The following is a 7,499-nucleotide window of genomic DNA, read 5'->3' on the forward strand; positions in this document are numbered from 1 at the left end:
CCTCAGGCAAGGAGAGCCCAATTCATACAGATATTATACTAGTAATATTATCTTATCTATAATACCACAACCCCTAACTCCGCCTCTCTGTCTAACAAGAATCTTCGGGATTATATTTCACCTGGTGCTCTGCTATCACAGCAGCGAGCACCCGTACCAGACCACAGGAGCGAATTTCGCTATTTTACCCAGGGGCGGGCAGTGCCACCTCCTCACCCTGCGCAAGTAGGGGATTCATATCCCTCCTCGCAGGACTTACGGGGTCTCGGCAAAGCGACCCTAACCCTTCGTCACCACGCGAGGCGTCCCAGTCCACGATTTACAGACTCATCCCCTGCTACCCTGCAGGTAAATCCAAATTATCATACCGTATCATACATAAATCACATACCTGGTCCGCCCGGTGATGGGCCGTCTCTGCCCCCGCAGCGATCGCGTAGAGATGGGAGATTCTCCGGAGAAAGCAGTTTACCGGGGCGCGCCTTAGAATGTCCCACTCCCCACCGATCCTGCAGCCGGGCAGAGAGGGTGTCCCATCCGGGGTGCCAAAGTGTTTTGCGGAATCAAACCCTATAACCCAAAATGAGTTATAAAGCAGGTATGTTTATTTCCAGCGCTGGGGTGCAAGGGGGTTCTCCTCCTCCTAGCTTGCACACCGTATAGCTTAACAAGCAGCTACTTATAGTGTAAAGACATGCATGGGTATAAGCGCCTACTACATATTCATACCCTTCCCCCACCACCACCACTTCGTATTATAATTAGTTGTGGAAAGTTCGCTCCAGTCTCGCGCCTGCGTAGTGCCTCCTGAAGGTCGCGGGCCTGGGGTCTTAGAGATGAAGTAGGAAGTCTTGCTCGGGATGAGTAGTTTTCTTTTTGAACTTTGCGCAGACTCAGGTCTCCTCCGGCTGCTTTCAAACGCCTGAACCAAATGCAGGCCAGCTTTCTGCATTCCAATGCCCACCTATCAGTAAACTTCTGCTAGCTGGCTCCTTCGTTATCAACTTCCAAGGTCTTCGAGGTGAAACAACGCCAAGCTCTAACAAACACTCCCAACCCTGCTTGTCTGCTTTTGCTCATCAATAGTGCCCCCAGGCGTGCCTCGAGTGCAAAAGAGGACACACGCAAGACCCGTGCCGTGAACCAGGGACAAAAAAAACCTCCCTCACTCTAAGAGGAGCAACTCCCGGACAAGACCTGCCCATAGGGCAAGATGACGGACAGGGCTACGAGGAAGAATCTATGGCAGCCCTGGAAAAGTGAAGGACCGTGGCTTGTTACTAAGACACGTGGCCACAACTGGGAGTATGAACGAGCAGGAAGCTCTGCTTTAAGACCTAAAGACGCAGAGGATGCACGCAACAAGGATCCAAGAAAACGCATGACTACCGATGGTGGATGCCGACACAGGCTGCAAGGCCGCAGCAAAAGACAACTGACTGGAAGCTTCCAAAACACAAGACCCATCCACGCTTTAGGATTGCGATGCGAGAAAAGCACTGCCCGATCAACACAGGCATTGACGACTACAAGCGTTTGGAACCCTAGAGATGGTGCCCAAGGCACGTCTGCCGTGCCTTAGGCGCAACAAGAACGTCAAGACCTGCAGAAATCTTCAGACACAGCAGATGGACTACAGAAACCAGACAGCGACAAACATAGGCTGGAACTGCCCTGGCCCAGCACAGGGCTAGAGCTGGGCTGAGAAGCAGGCCCCTCTGCCTTTACCCGCCCGAATGGGGCTCTCCCTGCACGGCCTTCTCCCCTGTGCTACCTATAAAACACCTCTCTGCCGTCCCCAGCCTTCTCCCCTCTTCCCAGCCCAGGTCCCTCAACTTAGCTTTCAGAGGACCAGTGACTGAAGCCGTCCTTCGACAAAGCAGCTCCAATCACATTGGTTAACTGGAACAATCCTGCAGTCACCAGGTTCCTCCTCTTCATCTGCAAGGAAGCAAAAAGAGAAAAAACAGCGCCAACCGTCAGCACCGCACCGCTCGGTGTCAACCTCTTGTAGTACACCGCCCCCACCGCAAAAGCGCCAAGGCATTCTGCTCACTTCGCTCCGTGCGCGCTCAAACATCAGGCCTTGCAGCTGTCGTTGCCCGGGGCACCTACAATTCCAAGACACAAAGTTACTTTTGTGCTTGTGAGAAAATCAACAGTCTCGCGTCCCTTCTCGCTGGGACCCAGCCTCACCTCAGACGCTCGTCCTGTTCCAGAGGCGGCCCGATCGGCACCTGCAAAAAACAAAGGCTCGGCTGAGTAGCTTTATAACGCTGTGCTCTGAGACACCAATTCGGAGAACGACCTCACCTTCCCAGATCATTTGTCGGCACAAAGCTGTGCCCCTCCGAGGCTGCCTGCTGAACCTGCAGAAAGAGACGCGCTTTAGGCACAACACAAAGACACAGGCAGGACCCAGCAATTCCCGTCTCCTGCTACGTTACCTTGACCGCTCACCCACCAGCCTGCGTCATCTATAGGGCTTCCACGCCGAGGCTTGCGCTCCACCTGTAATGCACAAACAGCGAAAAGGATGACTGTCCCCATTGCGTGGACTTTAAGACACCTGTACGATAACGGCTGCTTCACATTAACTCACCATGGCTCTCCTCATCCAGGGCAGCTCCAGCGCCACTATTCTGCTTTGCTCATTGCTCAGCACCTTCCAAATGAAACCACAAAACCAAAGCCGTTTTTCTAGTAAAATAGCCACCGGTCACATCTTCCCACCTACATGAGAGCCGACTCACCTCCCTGTGGCCCTCTACCCACAATTCCATCAACGGACTTTGGCGCACAGGTCGTCCCTCTGCATCTGAAATACACAATATCAAAAGGAGTCACCCCAACGCTCAGCGATGCCTTAACAGTTGCAGGTCGCTCTCTTCCTTTTAGCGGTGCCGTCTCTACTGCACACTACAGCCAAGCGCAACAAATCCACAACCAAACCCAAACCTGGAGTCCCAACACCCTTGGAGCTGCTTAAAGCTGCTTCGCTACCGCTCCACTCCCTTCTCCCGCACAGTTTTGGGCCTCCTCTCCGCGGCTGCACAGCCGAGCGGAAACTACTCTCCTCACCCGCCGCATCTAGGGCTACTTCTTCTGCAACGTACGGTACGCCCCTGCAAGGTTTAGGCATATCGGCGTATTAACCACAGGACCTTGCCCTTGTATCTCTGCTGACTCTCATCACCTCTATGCATCAGGCAGAGCAGCTCCAGCCAGACACAAAACACACACAGAACACCGCCACACGCAAAACCGACGTCGTGAAACCAGGGGCAAAAGAAAACTCGATGTAAGAAGAATGACTCCCGGACCAGACATGCCATCGGGCAAGACGATGTACAGGGCTACGAGGAAGAGTCTATGGCAGCCCGGGAAAAGCGAAAGAACGCGGCTCGTTACAAAGAGACATGGCCGCAACTGGGAGGATGGACGTGCAAGAAGCCCCGTTGAAAAACCTAAAGGCGCAGATGACTGCACTGGAACAGGGATCCAAGGAAAGGGCTGGCTAACGATCGCAGGATGCCGACGCAAAATCCCACTGTCCCTTTGCCGCTCCGGATGGTTTCGGAGAGGGAAAAACACCTCGTTCCACTTTCCCTCTCTTTAAAAACAACACGAGTTGCAAAACGGGACTGCGATCCTCTTCTTACCCATTGAGCCTCCGGCTCCCCCCCGGCCAACTGCTTCCAGTGCTGTAATATGCACGCTAATGGGCTTTCCCCGAGGAAATTCTTGCTCGGTTTTGCCCCCGTTACACTACCTCCCGACTCTACCTTTCTCCAACTTCCACAAACCACTTAAACACTTACAAACGTCCCTGTCTCCAAGTTCTCAGGGACTTCCCACAAGACTAGCAACAACAACGATTCCCATCTACAGATTACAGACACTCGGGACAATAGAGTGATCCCAACCCAGCCGAGTCAGCACAATAAAACTTCACGATGGTCCGAACATCAAAACTGATCCATTCCTGCAGCCTGCAGAACTCTGCCCCACTCCCTCCTCCCCGGCCCACGCAAACCTTTTGGTTTTGCTCTTTCAAATTATTCTTTTTTTCTCACACAGAGCACTTAACTCACGTTCCGGGAGGGGAAGGGTTAACTCACACACACAGCCCTTAACTGACATAATTGGCATACCAGGAAAAGTGGGGAAAGGAAGGGGCAACTCGCAGCCGCTTCTCCCGTTTTTCTCTTGTTTCTTTTCCCCCCCCTTCTTCCGTGCTAGGTATGATAAAATTTAATCCTTTGCAGTCCTTCCATTCTGAAGGTCCGAGGTAAATATACCCATTTGCCGGTTCAATGGACCTTTGGAATTCAAAGGCTCCATAGGTGCATTCCTAGGATCAAGAAACATGGCTTCTAACCAGTTTGCAAGTCTTTCAACATTTTGAGCTCGGCGCACCTCTGAGGAAGAGCATCCCCCGGGTAAGCTATGCCTCTCAATTCCGCTGGTACTCTGTTATTCGTCAAACAATTCACAGAGCATACTTACGACGTAAAACACGCAACGTATAGCAGTGATCACTCGCTTTCGTTCGTCTCCGGCTGCTTCCTTCGCAGGAGAGCAGAACCGCGGATCGGAACTCCTGCACTCGCTTCGCGCTCAATTGCGCGTCTCAGCGCAACCAGCGCACTCGCATACAAACAGTCCACAGCTGTAGGAGAGGTTTAAAATGAGCTCTTAACGATGTTAAAATATACACGGTACCGATACTGAAGATTTGCAACAGGGGTAGAAGACTGATAGCTATCATCTCATATGCTGCAATCCTGCTTCCTCAGGCAAGGAGAGCCCAACTCATACAGATATTATACTAGTAATATTATCTTATCCTATAATACCACAACCCCTAACTCCGCCTCTCTGTCTAACAAGAATCTCGGGATTATATTTCACCTGGTGCTCTGCTAACACAGCAGCGAGCACCCACGTACCAGACCACAGCAGCCGAATTCGCTATTTTACCCAGGGGACGGGCAGTGCCACCTCCTCACCCTGCGCAAGTAGGGGATTCATATCCCTCCTCGCAGACTTACGGGGTCTCGGCAAAGAGACCCTAACCCTTCGTCACCACGTGAGGCGTCCCGTCCACGATTTACAGACTCATCCCCTACTACCCTGCAGGTAAATCCAAATTATCATACCGTATCATACATAAATCACATACCTGGTCCGCCCGCTGATGGGCCGTCTCTGCCCCCGCAGCGATCGCGTAGAGATGGGAGATTCTCCGGAGAAACAGTTTACCGGGGCGCGCCTTAGAATGTCCCACTCCCCACCGATCCTGCAGCCGGGCAGAGAGGGTGTCCCGTCCGGGGTGCCAAAGTGTTTTGCGGAATCAAACTCTATAACCCAAAATGAGTTATAAAGCAGGTATGTTTATTTCCAGCGCTGGGGTGCAAAGGGGTTCTCCTCCTCCTAGCTTGCACACCGTATAGCTTAACAAGCAGCTACTTATAGTGTAAAGACATGCATAGGTATAAGCACCTACTACGTATTCATACCCTTCCCCCCCCAGTTCGTATTATAATTAGTTGTGGAAAGTTCGCTCCAGTCTCGCGCCTGCGTAGTGCCTCCTGAAGGTCGTGGGCTGGGGTCTTAGAGATGAAGTAGGAAGTCTTGCCTCGGGATGAGTAGGTTTTCTTTTTGAACTTTGCGCAGACTCAGGTCTCCTCCGGCTGCTTTCAAACGCCTGAACCAAATGCAGCCAGCTTGCTGCATTCCAATGCCCACCTATCAGGAAACTTCTGCTAGCTGGCTCCTTCGTTATCAACTTCCAAGGTCTCCAAGGCAAACAACGCCAAGCTCTAACAAACACTCCCAACCCTGCTTGTCTGCTTTTGCTCATCAATAGTGCCCCCAGGCGTGCCTCGAGTGCAAAAAGGACACACGCAAGACCCGTGCCGTGAACCAGGGACAAAAAAAAAATCCCTCACTCTAAGAGGAGCAACTCCCGGACGAGACCTGCCCATAGGGCAAGATGACGGACAGGGCTACGAGGAAGAATCTACGGCAGCCCTGGAAAAGTGAAGGACCGCGGCTTGTTACTAAGAGACACCGCTGCAACTGGGAGGACGAACGAGCAGGAAGCCCCGTTTTTAAGACCTAAAGACGCAGAGGACGCACGGAACAAGCCTCAGAACAGGGATCTAAGAAAACGCACGACTACCGATCGTGGACGCTGACGCAGGCTGCAAGGCCGCAGCAAAAGACAACTGACTGGAAGCTTCCAAAAGACAAGACCGATCCACGCTTTAGGATTGCGATGCGAGAAAAGCGCTGCCCGATCAACACAGCATTGAGGACTACAAGCATTCAGAACCCTAGAGATGGTGCCCAAGGCACGTCTGCCATGCCTTAGGCGCAACAAGAACGTCAAGACCTGCAGAAATCTTCAGACACAGCAGATGGACTACAGAAACCAGACAGCGACAAACATAGGCTGGAACTGCCCTGCCCAGCACAGGCTAGAGCTGGGCTGAGAAGCAGGCCCCTCTGCCTTTACCCGCCCAAACGGGGCTCTCCCTGCACGGCCTTCTCCCCTGTGCTACCTATAAAACACCTCTCTGCCGTCCCCAACCTTCTCCCCTCTTCCCAGCCCAGGTCCCTCAACTTAGCTTTCAGAGGACCATGACTGAAGCCGTCCTTCGACAAAGCAGCTCCAACCACATTGGTTAACTGGAACAATCCTGCAGTCACCAGGTTCCTCTTCTTCATCTGCAAGGAAGCAAAAAGAGAAAAACAGCGCCAACCGTCAGCACCGCACCGCTCGGTGTCGACCTCTTGTAGTACACCACCCCCACCGCAAAAGCGCCAAGGCATTCTGCTCACTTGCTCCGTGCGCGCTCAAACATCAGGCCCTGCAGCTGTCGTTGCCCGGGGCACCTAAAATTCCAAGACACAAAGTTGCTTTTGTGCTTGTGAGAAAATCAACAGTCTCGCGTCCCTTCTCGCTGGGACCCAGCCTCACCTCAGACGCTCGTCCTGTTCCAGAGGCGGCCCGATCGGCACCTGCAAAAAACAAAGGCTCGGCTGAGTAGCTTTATAACGCTGTGCTCTGAGACACCAATTCGGAGAACGACCTCACCTTCCCAGATCATTTGTCGGCACAAAGCTGTGCCCCTCCGAGGCTGCCTGCTGAACCTGCAGAAAGAGACGCGCTTTAGGCACAACACAAAGACACAGGCAGGACCCAGCAATTCCCGTCTCCTGCTACGTTACCTTGACCGCTCACCCACCAGCCTGCGTCGTCTACAGGGCTTCCACGCCGAGGCTTGCGCTCCACCTGTAATGCACAAACAGCAAAAGGATGACTGCCCCATTGCGGGCTTTAAGACACCTGTACGATAACGGCTGCTTCACATATCTCACCATGGCTCTCCTCATCCAGGGCAGCTCCAGCGCCACTATTCTGCTTTGCTCATTGCTCAGTACCTTCCAAGTGGAAACACAAAACCCGTTATCTAGTCATATAGCCACCG

At 52.8% G+C, this 7,499-nt stretch overlaps 1 long non-coding RNA gene across 1 annotated transcript; it reads right to left on the reverse strand.

Annotated features, from left to right (window-relative positions):
- Positions 1 to 6,643: 6,643 nt before the first annotated feature.
- LOC128852029 (uncharacterized) lies at positions 6,644 to 7,163 on the reverse strand. Its single transcript, XR_008449648.1, has 4 exons — positions 7,106 to 7,163; positions 6,989 to 7,050; positions 6,850 to 6,903; positions 6,644 to 6,735 (listed from the first exon to the last, which is right to left on the reverse strand). It is a non-coding gene; the product is annotated as an uncharacterized LOC128852029 (long non-coding RNA).
- Between the last annotated feature and the right edge of the window lie 336 nt (positions 7,164 to 7,499).

This window comes from Cuculus canorus, chromosome 4, assembly GCF_017976375.1.
Source record: "Cuculus canorus isolate bCucCan1 chromosome 4, bCucCan1.pri, whole genome shotgun sequence".
Lineage (NCBI taxonomy): Eukaryota > Metazoa > Chordata > Aves > Cuculiformes > Cuculidae > Cuculus > Cuculus canorus.